At 36.2% G+C, this 14,469-nt stretch overlaps 1 protein-coding gene across 1 annotated transcript in view; it reads right to left on the reverse strand.

Annotated features, from left to right (window-relative positions):
- LOC115209097 (chondroitin sulfate proteoglycan 4-like) overlaps positions 1-14,469 on the reverse strand; it is a 196,527-nt gene that overhangs the window by 92,512 nt on the left and 89,546 nt on the right.

Here is a 14,469-nt window from a genome sequence, read left to right on the forward strand (position 1 = left end):
ATATTATAATAATCCAGGTTTCTCGGAGCACTAGGCCACTTGGTGTAGAATAGATATACTTTAAATTAGTATCTAATTCTCTCACCCTTATTAATTAATTATATATATATATATACATACATACATATGTATACATGTGTCTGTGTTTGCAACCCCCCCCCCCCCCCATCACTTGACAACCGATGTTGGTCTGTTTATGTCTCTGTAACTTAGTGGTACGGCCATAGAGACCGATAGAATAAGTACTAGGCTTACAAAGAAAAAATCCTACGGTCAATTTGTTCAAATGACTGAAAGAAGTAAAAAAAATAAAAGAATATATATATATATAAATTTGGCATAATGGTGTTATCAAGTACCTACAGAAAAAAAGGTTTAACAATCAAGGAGATTCATGCTGACATGGTTGCAATATTAGGGGAAGATGCTCCAGCTATATGAACAGTGTAAAAGTGGGAAGCTGAATTTAGGAGGGGAACAGAGAGTCTTGAAGATGACCCAAGATCTGGATGTCCTCAGACACTGCCACCACTAAGGGAAACATTGATTGTGTTCACTACATGGTGATGGATGACAGGTAAATGATTATAAGTCAAATAGCCAATGCTATTTTATTAACATATCCTGTAAGAGATTTGAGAATATTCTGCATGATGAACTTGACATGACAAAGGATTCTGCTTGGTGGCTGCCATATCTTCTGACACTAGATCAAAAGCGCACCATGCTGATCACATCACAGAAAAATTTGATATTGTTTGAGGCAAATCCAGCTGGTTTCCCTGAACATTTCCCAACCCAACATAAGTGTTGGCTTCTTCATTTTGAATCAGGGACAAAGAGACAATCCATCACAAGAAACACCCTCCTCACCTATTTCTTTACTACCCACAAGGGGCTACACACAGAGGTGACAAACAAGGACAGACAAATGGATTAAGTCGATTACATTGACCCCAGTGCGTAACTGGTACTTAATTTATCGACCCCGAAAGGATGAAAGGCAAAGTCGACCTCAGCGGAATTTGAACTCAGAACATAACGGCAGCCGAAATACCGCTAAGCATTTCGCCCTGTGTGCTAATGGTTCTGCCTCCTCACCAGCTCCGAAGAAGGCCAAGGTTGTTTCATCTGCACTGAAGGTGATGGCCTCAAGTTTGGGGATAGAAAAGGCATTGTGCTTATTGACTATCTTACAAAGGGCCACACCTTCAGCTGAAAGCACTATGCCAACTTCCTGAAGCAGTTACAGAAGTCTATCAAGATCAAACACCCAGGAAAACTGATGAAAAGGGTCTTGTTTCATTAGGTCAATATTCCAGTAGACAAATCCTTGGTTTCAATGGCTAAAATGTGTGATTGTAGTTTTGAACTGGTTGATCACCCTTCCTATTCTCCTAATTTGGCCCCATCTGACTATCATCTGTTCCCAAACATGAAAAAAACACTTGGCTGGGAACCAGTATTGCAACACAGAAAAAGTGTGTGGACTGCAAGGGGGTCTATATTGAAAAATAAACCTCATTTGGTCACATCCCATGAGAGTATGCCGATGAACTTTTCAGTCAACACTTGTACAAATGGGTTCTTCGTGTTCGTTTTTTCTACCTATCATATCTATTTAAGGATAAGAAGACAGAGAAGATGGAACTCTTAGCTAGAAACATTGTTTCATAACCATTGAAACAAAATAAAAACATAGACACTTCAACCAGTATTCCAACACCCAATCCTTTCTGTTATAGGCACAAGGCCTGAAATTTAGGGGAGGAGGATAGTCAATTACATCAACCCCAGTACTCAACTGGTACTTAATTTATCGACCCTGTTCAACACCCAATCTGGTCACTCAACATGTAGTCCCTCAGTTCTAAGCTAATATTAAACTGAAAAGTGGTTTATGGGCTTACAGTAGCAAGATTAAGAATGAATCACTGAAACAGATCATAGACAATGTGATGAAGTGAAGGTGGAAGGGGTACCAAGTTCCTTTCTTCATAGAATAACAGCAATCTAAAGATAAAAGTAGGACGGACATTCATACAAATACATCAATCAATAAGTTCCACAGAATGTCCAGCAATTTCTTTCAATGTAAAGAATAGTTCGATGAATAAATACTTCAGATGCAAGCACAGATACTGGAAATTAGATGAACTGATGACAACTTTAGATATTAAAATGAAAAGGGAAAAATGCTGGAGAATTTTCTTTGTAATATTGTTATTAAGATGGTGAGTGCTAGTAACAGAACTGAAAGAAATGTCTTTAGTTCTGTCTCTAAGTTCTGATTTCAAATCCTACCAAGGTAAACTTTTCTTTTATCCTTCTAGAGTGAATAAACTAAGTATCTATCAAGTATTCACTGACATAATGACTTATACCTTCCCCACAATTGCATGATCTTGAGCCTGTATTAGACATCCTTAAGATAGTTCAGTAACAGATATTGTTGATATTTGGCGGCGAGCTGGCAGAAACGTTAGCACGTTGGGCGAAATGCGTAGCCGTATTTTGTCTGCCGTTACGTTCTGAGTTCAAATTCCGCCGATGTTGACTTTGCCTTTCATCCTTTCGGGGTCGATTAAATAAGTACCAGTAACGCACTGGGGTCGATATAATCGACTTAATCCATTTGTCTGTCCTTGTTTGTTCCTTCTGTGTTTAGCCCCTTGTGGGTAGTAAAAAAATAGATATTGTTGAGTACTGGAGTAACTGTCTTGCGATGTTTAGTTATGAAGCTAGATCTCATCCAAGGCAAATTTGTCAGTCATCTTACCAGGGTAGCAATCGAGTTTAATCTAAGTGACAAGATTCTCCTTCCCACAAAACTGGAGACCAATTTTCAAAATTACTAGTCATTATTAAGCACCAGGGAAACATTGGGGTTGATCTAATCAACTTGTCCTCTCCCCCAAAATTTCAGGCCTTGTGCCTTTAGTAGAAAGGATTATTATTATTATTATTATTATTATTATTATTATTAATATTATTATTATTAAGGTAGTGAGCTGGCAGAACAATTAGCACACCAGGCAAAATGCTAAGTGGCATTTTGTCCATAAACACTAGAGTTGATGTAATTGATTAGTTCCCTCTTACAAAATTTCAGGCCTTGTGCCTGTAATAGAAAGGATTGTTGTTGTTGTTGTTGGTATTATTATTATTATTATTATTATTATTAAAGCGATGGGCTGGTAGAATTGTTAGCACGCCAGGTAAAATGTTTAGTGACATTTCATCCATATGTTCTGAGTTCAAATTTTGTCAAGGTTGACTTTGTTTTTCATCCTTTCAGGGTTGATGAAAAGAGTACCAGACAAGCTTTGGTACAAAATTTCAGGCCTTGTGCCTATAGTATAAAAGATTATTATTATTATTATATTTCATTTACTCACAACAGATTGAACTGTTGAAAAATGTTCCTAACATCAGACAAAAACAAGTAACCTTAGATGCCAAGAACCTTCTTAAATATCCTAGCTATCCTGAACAATAGTTTTCTGGAACTGCACTAAACTAGGTTTTACACCTATTTCTTCTCTCTATCTGTTTAAATCTTCAGAATAGTTCCTAATGCACCTATAACTGCCTCTGTAACTCAATGGCCAAGTTCTGGTATTTTTCTATTTTCTCTATACTTCTCATACTGACTCTCTCATCATTTGGGACTGTAAAGTCAATTACCTGGTACTTCCTATTTTCTCTGTCTACTATTACTAAATCAGTCTGAATGTTAAAATTTCACAACAATTTACTTTTAAGCACTTTATTAGGTTCATGCTACTTATCAGTATGGTCAAATCCTAGTCTTCTATGTAATTCTGTGGATTATTCTCCCTAGGTTGTCATCTCTTTTCTTGCATTCTTCACTAACAATATAGCACTTTCTTCCTTTGATTTACATAACCTACATTGGAAATCTATTTGATTTTTGTCTATCTTACCATTTATCCAGTTAGTCTTCAATGCTTGATCTTGTGCTGCTACTAACAAACTGTCCGTCTCTTTTTTCAAACTTCCTTTTGCAACCACAACCATGTTTCACTATTACTATTTTCTGCAACTATCTATAGAAATCTAATAAGCCTTCTTTTGTTAGTTACAGAATCTTTCTTCTTCCTTTTGCTGGTTTTTAATTACATTTAGCATTGTTGTTTCCTTATTTCCTACAGTTATACTAGCATCTCTCAATTAAATTTTCTCACTATAGCATACATAAGAGACTATATCTACACTAACTAATTGCATACAGTCTTCTACTGATATTAAACCTCTACCACTTTCTTTTCTAGGTAAATACAATATTGTTACCCTTGCTCTTGAAGAAAGTCCTCCATACATATTGAATTCCTTCCTAGTTCTGTCTAGATTTGCTAATTCAGATTTTGTCCAATCTACAAAAGCTGAATATCTAAGCAATAATACTACCTAAATATTTACAGCCTTCAGTAGATTCAGACCATTTAGCTTTGACTTCATTAACTTCCTAAATCTTCTGATGTACTCCTAAACTTTTTCATTTATTTCTATAATTAGTACTCATTCAGATTTTAATACCCCTAAATACATATAACTTTCTCTTTCTTTCAATGATTTTAACATCTGGCCTTCTGGTAACTAGCTAGTTTTAGATCTTGCTGCTTCTCACTATATCTTCCCTCAATTCATTTAATCATGCTGCATCTTCATTATGATTAAATGTTTTATCCCAAATATTGCTCCAGAACTTTCTAGCTTCTTCTGCATTTGGCTTCTCATCTTCTGTAGTTTCTTCTACACTATTTATTTGGCGATAAAATCTTCTCTGGTCTGTCTCAATTTGCTCTGTTGGTATTGTTCTTTTCTGATATCTGAAAAGCTTACTTGCTTTTGCTATGATTTACTGTTTCAGCTCTTCCATGACTATCCCAAATCCTTTCTCTTTGACTAAGAAGAAAATGCAGCTCAAAGGTCACCATTTTATAAACATTGTCGAGAACCAGAGCGACTCGCAGAAGATCCTTGACTCACTTACAGAAAACAACTTCCAGGCTGGATTCCAAAAGTGGTGAGAACACACTGGGACAAGGTAACTATTTTGAGGGAGATGATGTTAAAACTTAATTAAATAAGTCCAGGAATATTTCATAATTGCAGAACCACTATATATATATATATATTCTCTTTCTCTTTTTCTCTTTTACTTGTTTTAGTCATTTGACTGCGGCCATGCTGGAGCACCGCCTTTTAGTCGAGCAAATCGACCCTGGGACTTATTCTTTGTAAGCCCAGTACTTATTCTATTGGTCTCTTTTGCCGAACCGCTAAGTGATGGGGACGTAAAAACACCAGCATTGGTTGTCAAGCAATGTTAGGGGGACAAACACAGACACACAAACACATACACACACACACACATATATATACTCTTTACTCTTTTACTCTTTTACTTGTTTCAGTCATTTGACTGCGGCCATGCTGGAGCACCGCCTTTAATCGAGCAACTCGACCCCGGGACTTATTCTTTTGTAAGCCCAGTACTTATTATATCGGTCTCTTTTGCCGAACCGCTAAGTAACGGGGACATAAACACACCAGCATCGGTTGTCAAGCAATGCTAGGGGACAAACAGACACACAAACACACACACGCATATATATATATATACATATATATGACGGGCTTCTTTCAGTTTCCGTCTACCAAATCCACTCACAAGGCTTTGGTCGGCCCGAGGCTATAGTAGAAGGCACTTGCCCAAGGTGCCACGCAGTGGGACTGAACCCGGAACCATGTGGTTGGTAGACAAGCTACTTACCACACAACCACTCCTGCGCCTATATATACATATATATGACAGGCTTCTTTCAGTTTCCATCTACCAAATCCACTCACAAGGCATTGGTTGGCCCGGGGCTATAGCAGAAGACGCTTGCCCAAGATGCCACGTGGCTGGTTAGCAAGCTACTTACCACACAGCCACTCCTGGTTCTGCAATTTCTTGCTGAACAACTCGCAGAAATGATTTACATGTAGTGTCAAATGTTTGTGTTATACATTAGTTCACTCTCTCCATTAAATCAACATTGTAGCACACATCAGATGTCAAAATGACTGCAGAGCAATGTAAAATGAAGTGTTTTGCTCAACAGTCATCATGCAGCTTCTTCAACTGTTTATAGAGACAATGCTTATAAATCTACAATAAATAAGGTATTTAGTAAATCAAACAGACTGAGTCACATATATATAACAGATTCTTGGAAGTCAGTTCAATTAATAAATTACAAGTGCATTGCTAGTTTTTTTGTTTCAATGTTATAGATTGTAGTACAGAATATAACTATAAATTTCAGCCAATGCCCTAATTCTGAAGAATGACCTAAGATAAGAACATGAAACTCTGAGAAACAGAATGTTGTGAACTGAGATAACATAATCTTACACATTACATATTTATCTTTTGATGGAACTGAGTTTGTTTTTCATTCTGACGTTTTCCTCTATATGCCATCTCATTTTACTACGATCAACTAATTATGTATATTCTTCATCTGTTTGCTTTGATGCCCATTTTCCCATGGTAGCATGAACACATAGATACACATATAAAAGTGATGAAAGAGAGAGAGATTGAAGGAAATAGAGAGAGAGGAAGAGAGAGAGAGAGGAAAGAGAAAGCAACATATTTTGTTTAGTTTAATTTACAAATATAAAGGTCAAATTTGAGCAAATTTTAGTTGGTTGAGATGGAGGTAGTAAAGACAGCAGCAACTCCTCAATCTTAAGTCTGTGACTCATGAAAAAACCCTTCCTACAACCACAAATAAATTTCTTTTCTCCTCTTTCTGCCAAAGAAAGTCAACTACTTACAGACAAGGGCAGGATATCATATGAAGCAGGAATGTATCAATCTGCACAAGTATTCTGCAAAGTTTGCAACTTACCTAAAAAATAAAAAAGATAAAATATATTTGATAAAACGAAATAAAAATTAAGTATATGCAATATGATTTAGCATATGAAGAGAATATATAAACATACAAATTGTGTATGTATGGCTGTGGTGCATGTGTGAGAAGGTCAGAATTTATGGCCCACCGGACAAAACATGGGAAGGTATACTAGTATTGATGTGGCAACATTTGAAATCTTGTCTAGGTAAATGCAGCTGATGAAGACTAATCAAATTTACATTGTCAAACATATTTGAAGAGTCAGAAACCGGTCCTGCATTCTCCGATTCTAGGTTGTCCATTTATCAGATGTTCTTCCTAGAGGTAAGACAAATGTTTTTCATGTTTGTTGCACACACGTGTCTTTGCTAGTATATACGCAGTGAAGCTATACAATAGCGTCGTATTTATTTGGATTGCTATTTTCCAGTAAATATTGGTGCCTTGTTGTACCATTTTACTACTATATATATATATATATATATATATATATATATATATATATATATCATAAGAATGTTTTAAGTACGATATATGCATGTGTATATACATAAGTGTGTATGTAAGAATACAAATAAGTGTTTCTTCCATATTGTATTTATAAAAGTGCTGACATTCATTTACATGCATGAATAATGCTATAGATGTATAAGTTCATTTGTATACACACACACATATATATTCACAGACACATACACATATACATATATACATACATATAAACATACACTGTGTGTGAGAGAAAGGGAAGTTAGCATGTTATAGAACACTGTGTAAGTTTCCTGAAATTACAATTGATCCCTCTTCTCTCTGGTTTTCATCAACTGATACCTTTATTGTATTAATTCCTCTTTAGTTCCCCACCCCCACCCTTCTCATTATTATTTTTCTTCCCTCTAATTCTTTCCTTACTCCCATGCTCTGTTCTCTGTAAACCTTTATTTTAGTAAACACTGCTATGAAATAGCCATTTGCCATTTCATTCAGATGAGGGTGACCTGGTTTCACCTAACAGTGGGAACTTATGTTATTACATACACCTACAATGTCATGGGGCTTTACTATGCACGAATGTGGTTACAGCATAAGCCTTGGTGCTCCCGAAACAAGTGCTGAGATAAGACTATTACATTGCTCTTTTCATTTACTCTGGTTCTTTATTGCATACTCTCTATTTCATATTATTATATTCATTAAGACTACTTGTGTTTATCTTTCTAATTCCATATATATATATATATATAGTTATCCGTAATAATGAAGGGTGAAATTAATTAATTTGGAATAATTATCAATTACACCAAGTAGTCTTCGGCATGTAAAAGCCTCATTCGAGGAAAATTTAAGTAATACTAAGCAATAAAGGGTTTAGCAACGAATTGCCTTACCACATACCGAATTTAGAAATAGCAGTCAAAGAGTTATAGCTATTTCTTCTACTAAAAAGGGAGATTTTACTGAGATCTCCCTTTTTAGTAGAAGAAATAGCTATAACTCTTTGACTGCTATTTCTAAATTCGGTATGTGGTAAGGCAATTCGTTGCTAAACCCTTTATTGCTTAGTATATATATATATATATATATATATATATATATATATTCTCAAAAAATAGCGTTCATAAAAAATTTTATCTCGTTCGGCTTAACAGCCCTTCTTGTTTGTGTTACTGTTATTCTCCTTGTCCTGTCTTTTACTGTTTATATTTTGTACTGTCGTTACTGTCCTGTTTTTGTTACCATTTTTACCCCTCCGCAAAAAAATCTCAAATTTTATTTAATTTGATTTTCGCGGGAAGGAATGTTTCATTAAAGTCGTGTCTCGCCTTGACCTTCGAAATGTGGAGTAGATGAAACAAAGGCGACTGAAGAAGGGGAATTTTCCTTGTATTGTATGTCCCGTATCTATTTTTTCGTTGTTTAAGAAAAATGTCCATTTCCTTAGTTTTGTGTTTATGTTTTCGTTTCTCATTACGTTCGACGTTTTTTTGGTGTCCTGTACCCATATATGCATGTATATATACATGTAGAGGTAGGTACGTACATATATGTATGTATATATACATATGTTTTATTTATTTATTAATTTATTATATGACGGAACGCACGCATCCATTTCTAAGTAAGATTGTTCTATATATATATATATATATTATATATATATATATATAATATATATATATATATTCTCAAAAAATAGCGTTCATAAAAAATTTTATCTCGTTCGGCTTAACAGCCCTTCTTGTTTGTGTTACTGTTATTCTCCTTGTCCTGTCTTTTACTGTTTATATTTTGTACTGTCGTTACTGTCCTGTTTTTGTTACCATTTTTACCCCTCCGCAAAAAAATCTCAAATTTTATTTAATTTGATTTTCGCGGGAAGGAATGTTTCATTAAAGTCGTGTCTCGCCTTGACCTTCGAAATGTGGAGTAGATGAAACAAAGGCGACTGAAGAAGGGGAATTTTCCTTGTATTGTATGTCCCGTATCTATTTTTTCGTTGTTAAGAAAAATGTCCATTTCCTTAGTTTTGTGTTTATGTTTTCGTTTCTCATTACGTTCGACGTTTTTTTGGTGTCCTGTACCCATATATGCATGTATATATACATGTAGAGGTAGGTACGTACATAATGTATGTATATATACATATGTTTTATTTATTTATTAATTTATTATATGACGGAACGCACGCATCCATTTCTAAGTAAGATTGTTCTATATATATATATATATATTATATATATATATATATATATATATATATATATATATATATATATATATATGCCATAGGTGCAGTGAGCGTACACATGTGTGACCTTAATGACTTGTTGTGTATTCAAGCTATTACTTGTGTATGTATGCATAACTGGAGAACAAATCTGTGTTTACTTAAGTGACTACACATTTGTCATTATACATTATTTGTGCACAGTAGTGCTATCACCATTCCTTAGTGCTTTTACTAATTTAAGTACCTGATTCTCTCGAATCCTGGAAACTTTATACATATAGTATGCTGGGTGCTTTTTAAGTGGCACCAGCACCTGAAGGACAAACTTGTGTGGAAGACAGTAATTTTACTTAGCTTGACATGTCTTATCAAGTACAGCAATATACACTATAACATATACTGTATTTGAAAACATATGACATGCTTTATATTTTTAAACATCAAAAAAAGATTGCCCTGCATTTAATGAAGCCATATTACAGATAGAAGACCCTGATAAACCTACATCCACCAGGTACAAGGCCTGAAATTCAGGGAGAGGGTATTTGTTAGAGGTTCAGAATTTAGCATAGAAGTAAGGGTTCACCAGGGCACAGTTCTTAGTTCGCTTCTTTTTCATCATAGTCCTCCAGGCCATAACAGAGGAATTCAAAACTAGATGCCCATGGGAACTATTATATGTTGATGACTTCGCATCTATTGCAAAATCTGAAGCAGAATTGGAGAAGAAATTCCAGGTAAGGAAGTAAAACCTGGAATCAAAGGGCCTTAAAGTTAACCTAGCAAAGACTAAATTTGTTAGCAAGAAAGCAGATTAAGACTCTATTTCCATCAGGTAACAATTTGTAGGAAAGGAGTGGGAAGTAATTCCATTCACTGCACCAAATGTAAGCTATGGTCACATAAGAGAAGCAGTGGAATCACAGGTAGATTAAGAGATAAGGTCACCTTAGTGTGTGGCAGATACACAGGAACAATAAGCACCAAGGGCACATGGGACTTTAGACTCTTTCAAATGTCCAGGATGCTCTCTTAAGGTAATAGATAGTTTCTGTTACCTAGGTGACTAATTTAGCAATGGGGTGGATGCTCTAAAAGTATTGTTTCTAGAATATGAATAGAATGGAGAAAATTCAGAGAGTTGCAACCTCTGTTGGCAACAAAAGGACTCTCTCTCAGAGTGAATGGTAGTTTGTATGATGCTTGTGTATGAACAGCTATTCTCCACAGGAGGCGCAATGGCCCAGTGGTTAGGGCAGCGGACTCGCGGTCATAGGATTGCGGTTTCGATTCCCAGACCGGGCGTTGTGAGTGTTTATTGAGTGAAAACACCTAAAGCTCCACGAGGCTCCAGCAGGGGATGGTGATGATCCCTGCTGTACTCTTTCACCACAACTTTCTCTCACTCTTACTTCCTGTTTCTGTTGTACCTGTATTTCAAAGGGCCGGCCTTGTCACTCTCTGTGTCACGCTGAATATCCCCGAGAACTACGTTAAGGGTGCACGTGTCTGTGGAGTGCTCAGCCACTTACACGTTAATTTCACGAGCAGGCTGTTCCGTTGATCAGATCAACCGGAACCCTCGTCGTCGTAACCGACGGAGTGCTTCCATCCATCCAATTCTCCACAGTAATGAGACATGGACTCTGAATGCAGAGGAGATGCATAGACTAGAGAGGAATGAAGGTAGTATGTTTGTGTGTCTGTGTTTGTCCCCCACCAACACTTGATAACCGATGATAAAATTCCGAGTTTCAGATGTTGGGGCGGAAACCCATGCCGGCATCTCTTCAGTTATCGGGCCATCAAAAAAAAATGTTATGGAAATGACCGTTAAAACAAAGGGAAATTACTGTGTGATTGAATGTTATTAAGACAAAAGAGCTATTAGTCAAAAGACCTCTAAGTAAGGGGAGGGAGTAAAAATGTTCATAGTAATCACGTATGGTCTCATTCATTCTTTTGTTGTCTTGCCATTTCTATCAATAAGTTACCTCCCATACACCGCTATTTTTCCGTAAGGGCCAATACAGCTTATTTTGGAAAATTGCCAGAAATCGGTTGAGATCTCTACCCCGCAGAAGAATTCAATATGGACGCCTATCACATCGATTATTCTATGAAAGACATACCTATATGATCAAGGGAACTTATACTCTAAGAAACTTTTGGAGAAAATTACAGACCTTATTAAGAGCATGAGATGGAAAGCTTTCTTTTATAACATGGAAGAGGACGCTACAGAGAATATATTCTATGGTATTAAATCTAAGAAATTCCTTTCCAAAAACCAAAGGCTTGGAAGACTTCGAAGCAGGCCTACTGAAGCTCAGAACAAAATAAAATTCCGTAAGTCTTTTAACACTTTCCAACAGAAACTGAAAACAGATATCAATTACATAAAGTGTTCCAAAAAAAAAAAAAAAAGCACTTTTTTCCAATAAAACCAAGAACTTATACTAGTAGAAAACAGCACATATTCACGATTTCTGCACAACAGCATGATCAATAATTACACCAAGGCTAGGCCACAAACCTATAACAAAATTAATAAAGAAGCTAGCATTATCGCCACCAGACTTCAATTAGATAAAAAAAAATAGAGGTCCTCCCCAAAAAAGAGGCCTTTATAACTATCAAAGACTATAAAAACAACTTCCTATCTAATCCTAAATGTAGGCGTATTAACCCATTAAATCAGAACTTGGTATTATTAGTAAAGAAATTCTAGGAAAAATCAATGCGAAAGTCAGGAATGCCACTAGGTTAGTACAATGATCCAATAGTATAGAAGTCGTTGACTGGTTTAAAGCCATTAAGAATAAGAATAAAGCATGATTCATGCAATTCGATATTGTCAATTTTTATGCTTCTATCTCTAAGGAACTGCTAGACAAAGCCCTCACCTTCGCAAGCAAATTCATAGAAATCAGTACACAGGATAAGGACATAATTTTCCATGCTAGAAAGACTTTACTCTTCAGCAAGAACGCAGAGTTGGTCAAGACTACCGACACAGAGGGTGCTTTCGATGTGAGCATGGGGTCATATGATGGAGCAGACATATGCAATCTTATTGGACTATTCCTACTCGATACGTTGAGCAAGACTTTTCCTGACTTATACTTCGCCGTTTACAAAGATGGTGCCCTAGCTTTAACTGCAAATACCAACGGACCAGCACAGGATCAGTTTAGGAAGGACATTATCCATTTGATGAAAACTTTCGGTCTTAGCATAACTACAGACACCAACCTGACGGTTGTTAATTTGCTGAAGCCCAATGATAGACTTAGTTATATTAATATGGGTTCCTGCCATCCTCCCATAGTGTTTAAAAATTTAGTTAAAAACATTAGCAAAAGAATTTCTAGCCTCTCCTCCGATAGGGACATTTTTAATAGCGTTGCCCCAGTATATAATAAGGCTCTAAAAGATAGAGGTTTTAGCAAGGAAATAACCTATACACCTGCTACCAGTCCAATAATAAAGAAAAGGAAGCATAGGAATAGGAAAACTATCTGGTTCACAACCCCCTACTCACCCAAAGTGACCTTTAATATAGGCAAGTATTTCTTAGCACTGATAAACAGACATTTTCCAGTTGCCCATAGTTACAGAAAGCTCTTCAATAGACAGAACTCAAAAATCAGTTTCAGTTCAACTACTAATTTTTAAAATATAATTCCACGCAACTCACAAAAACCACAATATGAAACCAGCTGTTCATGCAGGGATAAAAGTTTGTGCCCACTAAATGGAGCTTGCATGTCCGAGACCATCATTCATGAAACCACCGTGGACTCTATATCCACTAAGGACATGGTTTCGATGAAGAAATAAGTGGGCCTTACAGAGGGTAATTTCAAGGCCAGGTCCAATAATCACACCTTGAGCTTCAGATACAGGGATAAAAGGAAAACAACAAAATTATCCAGTCATATATGGTCCTTAAAAGATAAAGGTATCAGTTACAACATCCATTGGAAGATCTTAGCCAAGTATACTTTAGCCCTACACCAACGGCAGTGGAAAGTATGGTCTTTGTGATATGGAAAGATGGCTCTCCTGGAAAAGCAGCTTAGACTCCGCCACATGTCTAAATTCAAGAACTGAACTTTTTGGATCATGTCCACATGTGGCTAAATATTTGTTACATTTTTGATCCCTCCCAGATTACAGATAGGACTTGCTTTCTATATTGTGTCCACATACAAGCTTTTTATCTCTCTATACTTATATTTCTTATACATTTTTTACATATTTTTAGAGATATTGGTTTATAGTTTTATTGCTCATATATTTTTTTTTACACATAGTTTTTCTGTATTCTACCTTCCACCCTGCATTTTTCCTGTGCGTATATAGACGTGTATATGGAATTTTTTGTGAGCATGTGTGGATGTGTGTGTGTGCAGGTATGTGTGTATATAGACGTGTGTGTGGGCGTGCATGCAAGTATGTGCGTATGTAGACGTGTTTTACACTTATTGCTTATTTTTTACACTTTTTTACACATTTTTCTGTATTTTGCCTTTAGCCCTGTATTTTCTTGTGCATGTGCATATATAGATGTGTGTATGAACCTTTTTGTGTGTGTGTGAGTGTGTGTGTGTGTGTGCATGTATGCAAGTATGTATATATATATTTTTTGGCGAATGTGTGGGTGAGCATATGTGTGTTTCAAGTGAGGGTGGATGAGTATAAACATATAGGCACATGTACGTGGGTGTGCAGGCACGCATGTGTATGTATGGACATTTTCACTTACGCGATTACTATGAACATTTTTACTCTCTT

This window comes from Octopus sinensis, linkage group LG3, assembly GCF_006345805.1.
Source record: "Octopus sinensis linkage group LG3, ASM634580v1, whole genome shotgun sequence".
NCBI lineage: Eukaryota > Metazoa > Mollusca > Cephalopoda > Octopoda > Octopodidae > Octopus > Octopus sinensis.